The sequence below is a fragment of the Papaver somniferum genome, chromosome 9 (assembly GCF_003573695.1).
Source record: "Papaver somniferum cultivar HN1 chromosome 9, ASM357369v1, whole genome shotgun sequence".
Classification (NCBI taxonomy): Eukaryota; Viridiplantae; Streptophyta; class Magnoliopsida; order Ranunculales; family Papaveraceae; genus Papaver; species Papaver somniferum.
Window position 1 is genome coordinate 100,137,482 of NC_039366.1, and position 13,377 is coordinate 100,150,858.

A 13,377-nucleotide genomic window follows, 5' to 3' on the forward strand; every position below is an offset into this window, starting at 1 on the left:
AACTATAAGTCTTGATTTCTAGCCTATATAGCTAAAGGTCTCGGACTAGGATAGAAAGTGTAGTTGGGCTCAAGACTCCATGGCAATCATCATACAGGGCGAAGGACTACTCAAGTTACTGGTGGATATTCATCGACTAAAAGGTATGTGGAGACTTGAACTTATCTGTCACTCAAAAGTCTATCTAGTCCATATCCTATTCTTGAGACAAAAGTCGTTTTGATATATAGACTTTCATTATACACATTTGTTATTTCGAACCGAGTGTAACTCACCTATCTATTTATCGAAATATGTGTTGGTAAGCTTTCGCTTTAGCCAAATTCATCTTACCTAGTGACGAATGTCATGTTATGTTTCAATCACTTTGGAAATTTCTATGACGAAAAATGGTATGTGAATAACGGCTATATAACGTCCTCTGAGAATGTTTTAATGATTGAAATGAGAGTTTAGATTACATAACCATTGGTAGGATATAAGCATTGTTGTGGAAACACATATATGTGTAAGTCCTTATTCCTTGAACCAAAGTTTGCGAACTTTGTTGATCAAGAGAAATGGAATGTGGCGTGAGCCAAGTCCGCGAACTGGCGGAAGTTCCCGACCCGAGAATTTTTGTTGGAGTTTTTGAACTCCTTCTGTGAGCTTAAGTCCGCGAACTTGAGCAAGTTATATCTAACATCAGTTGTTCTTGAACTCATGTTTATATAAACTAAGGAATGCTTTTGCAAACCGTGGCTATAAAGTTCATGAACCGATTCGAGTGAATCAAACCGTTTTTGCTTCGATTGTGTCTTGTGTAGTTACATAAGATCTAAGCAATTGAACAACTCTCTAACTAGTTCATCTGAGTCATTTGAATTAGTTATGGTGAAGAAGAATATGGTGGATATGAAAGTAATCATATGGCTAACCATTTGGTTAACTATTGTTGAACCAACAAATGTTAATGTTTGGGAACGGCTACATAAACCCAAAAGTGGACATTTCATTTGTGTGTAACAAGCTAAGTTTTCGACCCAACGGTTGAGAAATATTAGCTTGAATCTAATCAGGTTTTCATCTAACGGTGAATATTGAATGCTTTGTTACTAAGCTAACATTGATTGCAAACCCTAATTTGAAAGAATATATAAAGGAGAACTCTAGAAACTGGGAAACCTAATCCCCACACCTTACGTGTGATACTAGTTGCATAGCTAGAGTCGATTCTCCTTTAAACTTTGGTTTCTTCTTCTAAAACCAGGTTAACGACTTAAAGACTTTATTGGGAATGTAAAGCCAGACCGATATTATTTTTCTTGTAGTTGTGTTATCTGATCTTGTATCTTCTATCGTTACGAGTAAAATTGTAATAATTGGCTCGAGATTTATATCTCCGATAGGCAAGATAGAAAAGTAATCACAAACACTTTGTCTCATCGTTTGTGATTCCACAATATCTTTTTTCGCTGCGTCGATTAGGATTATTGTGAGGTGATTGATAATACTAGGATGTTCTTCGGGAATGTAAGTCCGGTTTATCAATTGGTTCTTGTTCACCTTGATTTATCAAAAGACGGAACAAAACTCGTAGGTATATTCGTGGGAGACGAATTTATCTATTACCATAGACTTTTATGTGTGATACAGATTTGTTTATAAAAGTCTTCGACTTTGGGTCGTAGGAACTCTTAGTTGTGGGTGAGATCAGCTAAGGGAATCAAGTACGTAGCATCCTGATGGGATCAGAGACGTAGGAGCATAACTGTACCTTGGATCAGTGTGATATTGGTTGGGGTTCAACTACAGTCCAGATCGAAGTTAGTTTGGAGTAGGCTAGTGTATGTAGCGACTTAATACAGTGTGTGTTCAATCTTGACTAGGTCCCGGGGGTTTTCAGCATTTGCGGTTTCCTCGTTAACAAAATTCTGGTGTCTGTATTTTTTCTTTTCCGCATTATATTTTGTTATATAATTGAAATATCACAGGTTGTGCATTGTTCAATCAATTAGAATATCCGACCTTTTGGTTGTTGATTTAAATTGGTTGAAACTTGGATATTGGTCTTTGGTACCATCCAACTTATCTCTCTAGTATTTGATAAAGACTCGCAGATTTCTATTTGCTTGAGTATATATCAAATCTAGAGATTGAGATATAAACTCTTTGATATACTTTTCATCTAGATTGAGTCTGACTATCTAGTTGATTCTCTAGAAAGTATATTGGAGTTTGTACATACAGATTGCTAAGCGAAATATTGGGTATGGTTGTTGTACCCCCACTTTTTCAAATTTGTTTATTAAAGTCTTCGAATTTGGGTCGTAGAAACTCTTGGTTGTGGGTGAGATCAACTAAGGGAATCAAGTGTGCAAAGTCCTGCTAGGATTCAGAGGCGTAAGGAACGCGACTGTACCTTGATCAGCGTGAGATTGATTAAGGCTCAACTACATTCCATTCCGAATTTCATTTGCAGTAGACTAGAGGCTGTAGCGGCTTAATACAATATGGTGTTCAAATCTTGAATTGGTCCCAGGGTTTTTCTTCATTTGCGGTTTCCTCGTTAACAAAATTTTTGGTGTCTATATTATTTCTTTTCCGCATTATATTTGTTTATATAATTAAAATACCAAAGGTTGTGTGTAGTTCAATCAATTAGATAATCCAACATTTGGTTGTTGATATAAATTAATTGGAACTTGAAAATTTTTCTTTGGTGTCGTTCAAGTCTTTTCTCATATTAATCCGGCTCACATATTTCTATTTGTTCGATTGCAGATTGATTTGAGAAACCGAGATACAACTCTTGGATATATTTCCATTGATTGAGTCTGACTGTCTAGTCGATTCTCTTGGAATTATATCGGAGTTAATCCATACAGATTTCCTAAACGAATTATTGGGTGTGGTTGTTGTACCCCCGTTTTTCACCAGCTACCACTCATATCCATCAAGCAAATTCTCACTCTACTGAATCTTTTAAAACTTACTAGGAGTCAGAGAAACATATCAGAATTACTTTGAGGCTGAGTCAATCTTCAATGAACCTAAATCACCCTTAACCATTTCTAATCTTCAGTCTAATGACCTTGGGTTAGAACATCTTGATTACGATATGCCAGAAGCAGTGGACTCAATGCTCGGTAAAATAACATTCCCTTAACTTAACCATATTCATCTTACACTTCTAGAACAAATATGACGATCAATCAATCATGAAAGATAACCAAATGAATATAATTGTGTTTCAAATAGAATTGTTCAATTTTTCACCATTTCATATAAATATTTATGAACCATTTGAATTGGAATGGCTTTGATTCGTAATCGTACAAAGTACATATACAAGAATAAATTCATGAACACTAAGCCACAGTTTCTAAACTGTGCATTCCTTAGATGATATATGTTTTTGTTCATGAGTATGAGAATCATACAATACCAATTCTAGAACTCAGCCACTTTGTTCGCCAACCAGGTACGCGAACAGCAGCTCCGTACCTTGGCCTTGACCATCCGTTCGCAAACCCGGTTCGCGAACAAATGTTCCGACCCGACTCAGGTAAACCCGTTCGCATACTCACAAACAAGAGTTTCAGACCTTTCTCAGGTAAATCCGTTCACATAATAGGTACGCAAACAAGAGTTCTGGACCTGAATCATCATAATACAGTTCGCATACTATGTATGCATACCGTATTGTATCCATATATAATTACTTTTTCTAAACTCTTATTTCAATCATTGAAACATCCTTAGAAAATGACAATGGTTGTCTCATACATACCATTAGATTTTAAATAATTTTCAATTGATCGAATGATCGATACGAAACTTCCCAAGCTAACATCAAATGACTGTCTCACACAAATCACATAAGATGTTCAAGGTAATTTTCACATGATCATTTTTGGACTTAATATTTGTTTCCAATAATAAAATGTTTCCAACTAAACTCGTCAATAATAGGATGAACATAGCTAAACCAAAATCTTCCAACTCTTATTTCGAGAAATATTTAAGTGAGATAAACTCGGTTCGATATATCAAATGTGTATAATGTAAAAGTCTATATAGCTATACGACTTAGTCTCATTAAAAGATAAAATAGAATAGACTTCTGAGTGATAGACTAGTTTTAGAAAATCGATTGTAATAAACAAAGTCTAGCGAACCTCAAAATACGGTCTTGTGACTCCCAAAAATCAACGTAGATTATTATTCACCTCACAAGTAGATATTTTTGGAATCCCAAAGTCTGAGACGAATAAACTTTGTGATTTCTATCTATCTTGCTTGTTGGAGCTAAAGGCTCAACAATAAAAGTAAGATCAGGATACACGAACTAACGAAATAAAGATAATTGTACCCCGATTCTCGAATCCCTAGGTGAAGTATTTTTAGGCGCTAAACCTAGAAAGGTTTAAAGGAAAGGAGAACTCTAGTTTACAACTAGGACACATAACAATAATGTCAGGGATTCAAAGATCCCAGTTGTTTCAGGTCCTTATATAGACTTTCAAGATCAAGGTTGCTTTAGATTTAAGCTAAGGTAGCTTTGGAATCAAGCAATCAATAAACATCGTTAGATGTAAAACTTGACTTGAGATTAACTTACCAGAATATACACTCTAGTTAAGATAAACCATAATCGAACCATGTACAATGACTTGTTCATGAAAGGCTAACCGAAACTAACCAATTGTACGATAATCTTAACTATTTTGATATAACACTTTAAGACTTTAATCTTGAGTCACAAATCTGATCAAACATGTATAGATAGTGTTTTATAGAGAGTTTTTCAAATGACGATTATCTCATATAAATAATTTTGATGCATATGAGATACTCGACAACGTAAGTACGTGTACTGCATACCTGTTTGTGAGTATTTTTTTCATGGTACGTGTACCGAGTTTGTATACCCTTAAGACAAAAATGGGTTTAGGGATCCACAAATATTTTTCGATTTGCATACTGGGTATGCGTACCTTTTAAACCAACAGATCTGTTCTGGTTTGCATACTAGGTAGCGTACCTTCGCGGCACACGAGTCAATAGAATTTTTATGGTATGGATACAGGTGTGCGTACCAAAAAGTCGCTGCCGAACTATAGCAACGTTGGCACGTGTATTGGGTACATGTATTGCGGCTCCGGACTTGTAACAGTTGTCCCGGTATGTGAACTGGTATGCATACTATCTTATATCTAGATTTCCAGTAGTTTTATATCTCTCTAATAATCGATTTGAAACATTCTCGAATAACATCAATGACACATTTCACTGTTCCGGTCTATTTTCAAATGATTAGATCTTGAATCATAATTTAAGTCGTAAACAATAAATTGTTCTTAACCAAATTCATCAAGCATGAATGTTCTTAAGATTAACATATTTCTAAAACAATAAACAACGTAAACTTGACTCGATATTTCTATTATGCATGTATGTCTAATTTAGTCATGCGACATTGTCTCATAGATAGAAAAGTGAAAACTTGAGTAATATGTGGTTCAGTTTTCACTTACCTTTTGTTGATGAAGTTCTCCAAAAGTTTCGGTTAATCTTCGCCTTCATATGGTAGAAAACAGTGATGTCTGGTACTCAACTACACACTTTTATTCTAATCTGAAACTTGACTAAATGTTGACTAGAAATCAAGATATAGCTTTGATCAACTAAATTTTACAACAAGTTTGAGATAGCAACACTTATGAGTTCGACCGAGCAATGCTCTAACAAATCCTCTTCCTTCTTTTTCTTTTAAACATTTCATAGATTTTTTTTAAGAGAGATTAGACCCCACCGAAAGGAGCATAAGAGTTAGATAATCTACCTGGTATGAAGCAAGAACAATCCTAACCAGAAACAGTAGCTCGCCTCAAATCAATCGTTTTTCTCATTCCTGTTCTTTCACAACGGCTAGATTTTTAAAGAGAAAGGTTTAGTGTAGCTGTTTTGTTTTATGTTCCCGTGAGAATACGAAAAATGACCTTAATCTCCTAGTATAAATCCTTTGCCAACTCTCCAAAACAGGTGAGATTCTTTCTTCCAAAAATCTCACGATAATTATCGCTGGTGAGATAATTATGGAAACACCAAAACCAAAGTACTACTATACAATATGCATTTTAAGATAAGTAGATTTTACATCGACGTTCTATGTCCCTCATGAGACAAACACCTAGCCTAACCCATCCAGTGTACCTTCCAACCTTCGGCAGGTGACCTATTGTTGAGTCTGATGCCATTTTTAATGTCCCGACCCTCTGTCTATATTGTTTCCATTTAGACACCGTGGTTATCCGGCAACGTGAGATTTTCAATAGGCACGTCGCAGTCATTTAGCTATCGTTCTTGGATTACCCTCGCTCGAGTAAGCTTAATTACAAAATTTTTTACCAACTCTGGATCAAATTATGCTGAAAAAACTTGAGGTTAAATCATTACTTAGATTTTATCCCGCAAATCCTAATTCGCGAATCAAGATATTACAACATTACCAACATTTTAACTTCCACTCCTAATGAAAAATGAATTCAAGAACATCCAAAAATAATTTGTTATCAACAACTAAAGAGTTGATTTACGGCATAATATTCTACAAACGGTAAGTCACAAAAATGGTCCACACATTCTTCGTGGATTCTTATTTGCACCCTTTCAAACGTAATTTCTGATCAACTACCTGTCTGCTTTCGCTAACAACTACACTATTTCACGTGTTCCTTCCATCACACTTTTCAAAGCACATTCCTCTATAACCACCACCGTTAAAGTACCTGTAAAAACAATCTGCACCGTCAAATAATCGCCCATTTTTGTTGCTCTTTCTGAATATGTGATGATGATTATTAGGTGACCAAACAAACCCGCGTTATTCAAAACAAAGACCCAAGAAAAACACAAGTCTCGGTGCGCCTCTTGATTTCCAAGTCTGGATCTAGGCGCTCACCTGGATTTCTCGTCTTCTTCTTCTTCTCTCTAAATAGCGACTTCTGCTGTATCTTTCTTCAATGGGGAGAGAAACAGTTGTTGTTATATTCCTTACTCGTATTCTTTTCTGTATACCAAAATCTCTTTATTATGAAAGTTTAGGTCTATGTTTATTAGCTTTTGCTGGTTTGTTTATTGAAATCTCCGCTGAAATCCTTGAATCAATTCAAACCTAGGTTTGTAAATAATTAATGATCAGAAATTCTAATTGCATTTAATGAAATGAGAAGAATTTAGGGATTTGTGTTTAAAAATTTTCCTTAATTGGGTTTGTTGTTGTTGTTTAGGCCAGGTGCTTTTTCTGGGATACTACTGGGAGCATTTACTTTACCTTATGTTATGCTTTCTCGGTTGATACAGCTCTCGATAGCGGTGGAATCGAAAGATATTGGACCTCAAGGTAGAATTTGAATCGTGATGTTGCTTTTCAGTTTGTCTGTTATTGTGTCTGATGATATTGTTTTGTTTGGTGGACAGAGCTCGACTATTTGATTGTTCAATATTGGGTTGTATCTGCAACCTGTTTCGGGGTGCTTCTTTTCCTTTGTTGCTTAATTCGACATTCGGCCAATGCAACAAGTTTTTTGAGGTTTCGGAGATCTCATGGCACGGAGATTAGCTTATTGTACATGTTTGTTTATGTGGCAGTTTGTTGTTTATCTCTTGCACGACAATCTGATTTTGGTAAGTTTGAATCTGTTAACACTAACCAGTTTATTACACTGATGTCTTAATGGAAGAGATTTGATCGAGAACAATGAAACTTGTTGTAGATCTATGTGGAATGTCTAATTGTTCAATTTCTTCAAATAGACAGTTCCGGTTAAGTGCTGAAGTAAATTGCCTTCGGTTTCTGAAATTCTATAGATTGGATATGACTTAGCCAATACTATGTTCCTGTTTCTTTGCAGGTTCGCATTTAGCGATGAAATTATTTTGGGTGTTCTGTCATGGATTAGCAGCTGTGAAGTTAATTCAGCATTTTCTTCACACTTTCCCATCATGCGCTTCCATAGGTATTTATTGGTTTTTGTAATAAACATCACCCCTCACTCACTTAAGGTTCGCCAAGTACTATCTATCTTTGTAAACCAATCTTTAGTTTCTTCAGTAGTCACATTGTTGCGAGGTTGCATATTACAAGAGTTCAGTGACTACGTGCTAGTTTTAATTGAACACTCTTTTGAGTAGACCATAAAATTTGTTTAGGTGATTGAAAAACATAGAATCGAGCAGGTATCTCATCCTTAAATGGAAAATAGGATCGGTTGGGACTTGGGTGACAAACAATATGACCCATTTAGAAATATTGATAATTAAAATATCTAATCATTTTGAAGTCCTTCACAATGACAGAATTAAGATGATCTACAAATGAAAAAGACAATTATAGTTGGAAAAATACTGGTCACTATTTGTGAACCTAGATGGTTCTTGGTTTTGTATACCTTAAGTTAACAATTTGTATGACTTCATAGGTGAAGCACTTCTGGTGACTTCTGGCCTTGTTCTCTATTTTGGTGACATGATAACTTACACTCTTGCCAAGGTTTGTGGTTTGTCAGTATATTTATTTTACTTATATTCATTCCTCTGTATAATTCATTCCTAATCGGAAGTTTCCTTGTTTCCAAAGCTCAACACATTTCTCATTTCGCTAGAGTTACTTTTTGAACAGTATGGTTTTAAAAGAAGTGAGATTATTACCATTATTCATGTAACTTTCTATCGAAGAAATGGATTTGGATGAAATATTTGGATGAGTATAATTCCTGTAAATGTGGCATTAATTGTTCTTTCCTGCGGAGATTCCTGATCAGCCTTCTCGTATTTCCTGTGTTCTATGGTTTTTTTCTACGAATTTATCACCAGCTGTCAGGTTGGATTAGTCCTCAAACTCATGCAGCTGAAGAGACATATTCCAAAGTGATTGAGAGTTCTCTTATTTTTTATGCTTCTTTGATAGTGACATTAGTCATGATTGCCCCAGCCTGGATGCAGTTTGTTCAGGGGTTTCACCATCATCCTTTATTATAGTAAAAAATCTTTTCGGTGTTGTTAGAGCATAGCTCGGCCGACCTCGCATGCGTTGCTATCTCAAGCATGTTTGTCAATGTTAGTGATCAAAACTATAAGTCTTGATTTCTATCCTACATAGCTAAGTCTCGGACTAGGATAGAAAAGCGTAGTTGAGCTCAAGGACTTCATGGCGATTCATCATACAACGACAAAGATCTATACAAGGAACCGTGGAACTTCATCAACAAAAAGGTATGTGGAGATTTGAACTTATCTATCACTCAAAAGTCTATCTATTCTATCTCCTACTTCTTATGAGACAAAAGTCGTATGCTATATAGACTAGATCATACACATTTGACATTTCGAGATGAGCATTCATTGCTTATCTTTTATCTCGAAATCATGTGCTGGTAAAGCGTTTCACTTTGATCAAGTTTATCTTCACCTAGTGACGAAAGTCATGAAAAGTTTCAATCACTTTGAGAATTGCTCTGACGTGAATCGGTCCGTGAATAACGGCTACATAGCGTCCTCTGAGAATGTCTCAATAATTGAAATGAGAGTTTAGATTACATAATCATGTATTCCTTGAACCGAAGTTTTCGAACTTTGTTGATCAAGAGAAATCGGAAGGATTGTGGAATTGGCTTGCGAAGTCCGCGAACTGTCGGAAGTTCTCGACCGAGAATTTCTGCTGGATTTTCTAAAACTTGTTTGTGTGCTAAGTCCGCGAAATCAGTCCGCGAACTGGCGGAAGTTCTCTTTCCGAAATTTTTTGCTGAGTTTGGAAAACTCAACCGATGAACTTAAGTCCGCGAACTTGTTTGTGAACTTAAGAGGTTATGATCTAAAGATGTGCTTTGAACATAAACATTAGATTACTAAGGAATGCTTTATGCAAACCGTGGCTATAATGTTCATGAGCCGATTCAATCGAATCGAATCATCTTTGTTTCAATTTTGTCTTGTGTAATTACATAAGATATCATAGCAATTGAACAACTCTTTAACTAGTTCATTTGAGTCAATTGAACTAGTTATGGCGAAGAAGAACAAAGTTAATATGAAATGCTCATATGGTTAACCTTTTGGGTTACTATGTTGAACCAACATACACGTAGACATTTGGGCATGGTTTTCACAAACCCAATAAACGTCTACCCAAGTGTGTGTGACAAGCTAAGTTTTCGATCTAACGGTTGAGAAATATTAGCTTAAATCTAAATCAGGTTTTCATCTAACGGTGAATAAGGATTGCTTTGTACCTAAGGCAAAACCCTGATTTGAAGGCTATATAAAGGAGACATCTAGCATTGTGCAAAACTAATTCCCACACGTTTGCGTGCTACTAGTGCGCCCGCTAGATTCGATCTCCATTAACCTTTGATTTTCTTCTCTAAAATCAGGTTAACGACTTAAAGACTTCATTGGGATTGTGAAGCCAGACCGATACTACTTTATCGTAGTTGTGTAATCTGATCTTGCATCTTATATCGTACGACTACAATCGATTGATTGGCTTGAGATCGTGAGAGTTCTCCGATAGGCAATATAAAGAAGTCACAAACATCTTCGTCTCACTGTTTGTGATTCCTCAACAAACCGCCTGTGTAGTCAGGAAGGATTGTAGAGAGGTGATTGATTAATCTAGGCTGTTCTTCGGGTATATGAGACCGGATTATCAATTGGTTCCTGTTCACCTTGATTTTATATCTTAAGACGGAACAAAACCTAGGGTTTATCTGTGGGAGACAGATTTATCCTTTGATAGACTTTTCTGTGTGAGACAGATCTGTTTATTATCAAGTCTGTGATTTTGGGTTGCATCAACTCTTGGTTGTGGGTGAGATCAGCTAAGGGAATCAAGTGCGTAGTATCATGCTGGGATCAGAGGCGTAGGAGTACAACTGTACCTTGGATCGGTGGGAGACTTATTGGGGTTCAACTATAGTCCAGTCCGAAGTTAGTTTGCAGTAGGCCAGTTCTGTAGCGGCTTAATACAGTGTGTATTCAATCTGGAATAGGTCCCGGGGTTTTTCTGCATTTGCGGTTTCCTCGTTAACAAAATTTCTGTTGTCTGTGTTATTTCTTTTTCGCATTATATTTTATATAATTGAAATAATACAGGTTGTGCGTTCGTGATCATCAATTGGAAATTCAACCTTTGGTTGTTGATTGATATTGATTGGTCCTTGGACATTGGTCTTTGGTACCATCCAAGTATTCCTTGTATTTGATAAAGACTCGCTATTGTTTTTAGCTTGAGTAAAAATCAAATCAAAAGAGAGATATTAACTCCTTGAGATACTTTTATCTAGATTGAGTCTGACTGTCTAGTTGATTGTCTAGCAAAGTATTTCGGAGTTAGTTCATACAGATTGCTAAGCGAAATATTGGGTGGTGTTGTTAGACCCCCGCTTTTTCAATTGGTTTCAGAGCAGGAAAACACGTTTAAGACCTAACAAGTCCGTGTTTGTAGCGATCTGACTCTATGGACAGAGGTGTTATCTCTATTAATGTACCACCAGTCTTCGATGGTTCCAATTACTTATGGTGGAAAATTGTTATGCGAGCTTTTCTTCAATCGCGTGATTTTCAATCATGGGTATATGTGGTGAATGGTTATGATGCGCCCGTTGTTGCAGCTGGAGACGGAACTGTTCCCAAGAATATTGGTGAATATAATGTTGTCGAGATTCTTGCTGCAAAGCAGAATTCTGAAGGGTTAAATGCTATCATACATGCCATTGCCCCAAATCTTCAACACCATGTGTCTAATTACACTAGGTCTAAAGATGATTGGGATATCTTAGAAACCGTATTTGAAGGAAACTCCAGTGAAAAGGAAGCTAGGCTTCAAAACCTTAATTCCGATTGGGAGAACCTTCGTATGGCAGATGAAGAAACATTTGATGAGTTTAATCACAAAGTTTCTGAAATTGTTAATGCATCTTTTGCATTGGGTAAGACTATTCCTGAAAAGGACATTGTGATGAAAATTCTCAGATCGCTGCCATCTAGATACGAGTCTAAGAAGCATGCCATCGTTGAGGGGAATAACCTCAATAATCTTTCCAGAAACACCTTGGTTGGGAAGCTAAAGATCTTTAACCATGAGCATACATCCAAAGTCGGTAAGGATGTTGCCTTTAAAGCACAGATGAGCACTAAATTACTTGACAAAGGTAAAGGTGTTCATGTCTCTGGGGATGATCAGTCTGAGAATGATTTTTCATATGAAGACCTTGATAAGTCGGTCTCCTTGATCACAAGACAGTTTAGGAATATTCTGTTGAAGAGAAGTAAACGGTTTTCAAGAGACAAACCTAGGTGTAGATGGTGGGTTTTTGACAAGGGATAAAATCGTAAACTCATAATTATACGAAGCTTTGATCCAACAATCAGACGTGAGTATTGAGAAACGGGTCTCTCATCGAATTCTCAACGGAGAGTACTTTCTCTCAGAGTACATGTAGATATGTAGTCTCACGACTGGACAACGACATATCTCATGAATGTTGAATACCTTCAGCGATTATTTCTATATAGTATCACGAAATGGACGGCTCCTAGACAGCTTTCTCTGCTAGTATATAGCGATAACGTCTTTAGGAACAAACAACGAGTTTACCCTGACTATGTAAAGGATATGACTTACCAACAAGCTCATATCGGGATAATTAATGCTCCTAGACAGCTTGCTCTGCTAGTATATATCCACAAAGTTAATTACTCCTAATAACAATTGCTCCTATTCCATGGTCGAATCCACGACTGGTTCCATGGAATGGCAATAACAATTTCTCCTATTCCATGGTCGAATCCACGACTGGTCCCATGGAATGGCAATAACAATTGTTCTGATTCTATGATCGAATCCACGACTTGATCTCATAGAATAGCAATAACTATATTATCTCATTACTCCGATTTCATGATCGAATCCACAACTGGTCTCATAAATGGTAATAGATAAATCTTAATTACTCCGATTCTATGGTCGAATCTACGATCCCATGGAATGGTAATGCTCACTTTATTATTCTGAATTCGTAGTCGAATCCTCAGCTGATCCTATGAATTAATAATAAACATCTTATTACTCAGTTTTGTGAATTATTCTCCACTGAATTCCACAATTAGTAATAAATAATCAACAACCGGGAGTCTGAGCTACCTCTAAGTAAGCCCCGATTCAAATGGTGAAAGTGTATTCAACGACGATACACTAACATTCACCGCACGAACGAGTATTTCAAAATACAACGAAACGATGAACCTATGCAAAATAGGGAAGAAAATAATAAATAATTAAAAATATTGGCCAAGGTGCTGGGAACACGTACACACGACCTACCGACCGTGTCG

At 36.4% G+C, this 13,377-nt stretch overlaps 1 pseudogene; it reads left to right on the forward strand.

Moving 5' to 3' along the window:
- The first annotated feature begins 6,614 nt into the window (after positions 1-6,614).
- LOC113312348 lies at positions 6,615-8,899 on the forward strand (annotated as a pseudogene).
- The last annotated feature ends 4,478 nt before the right edge of the window (positions 8,900-13,377 follow it).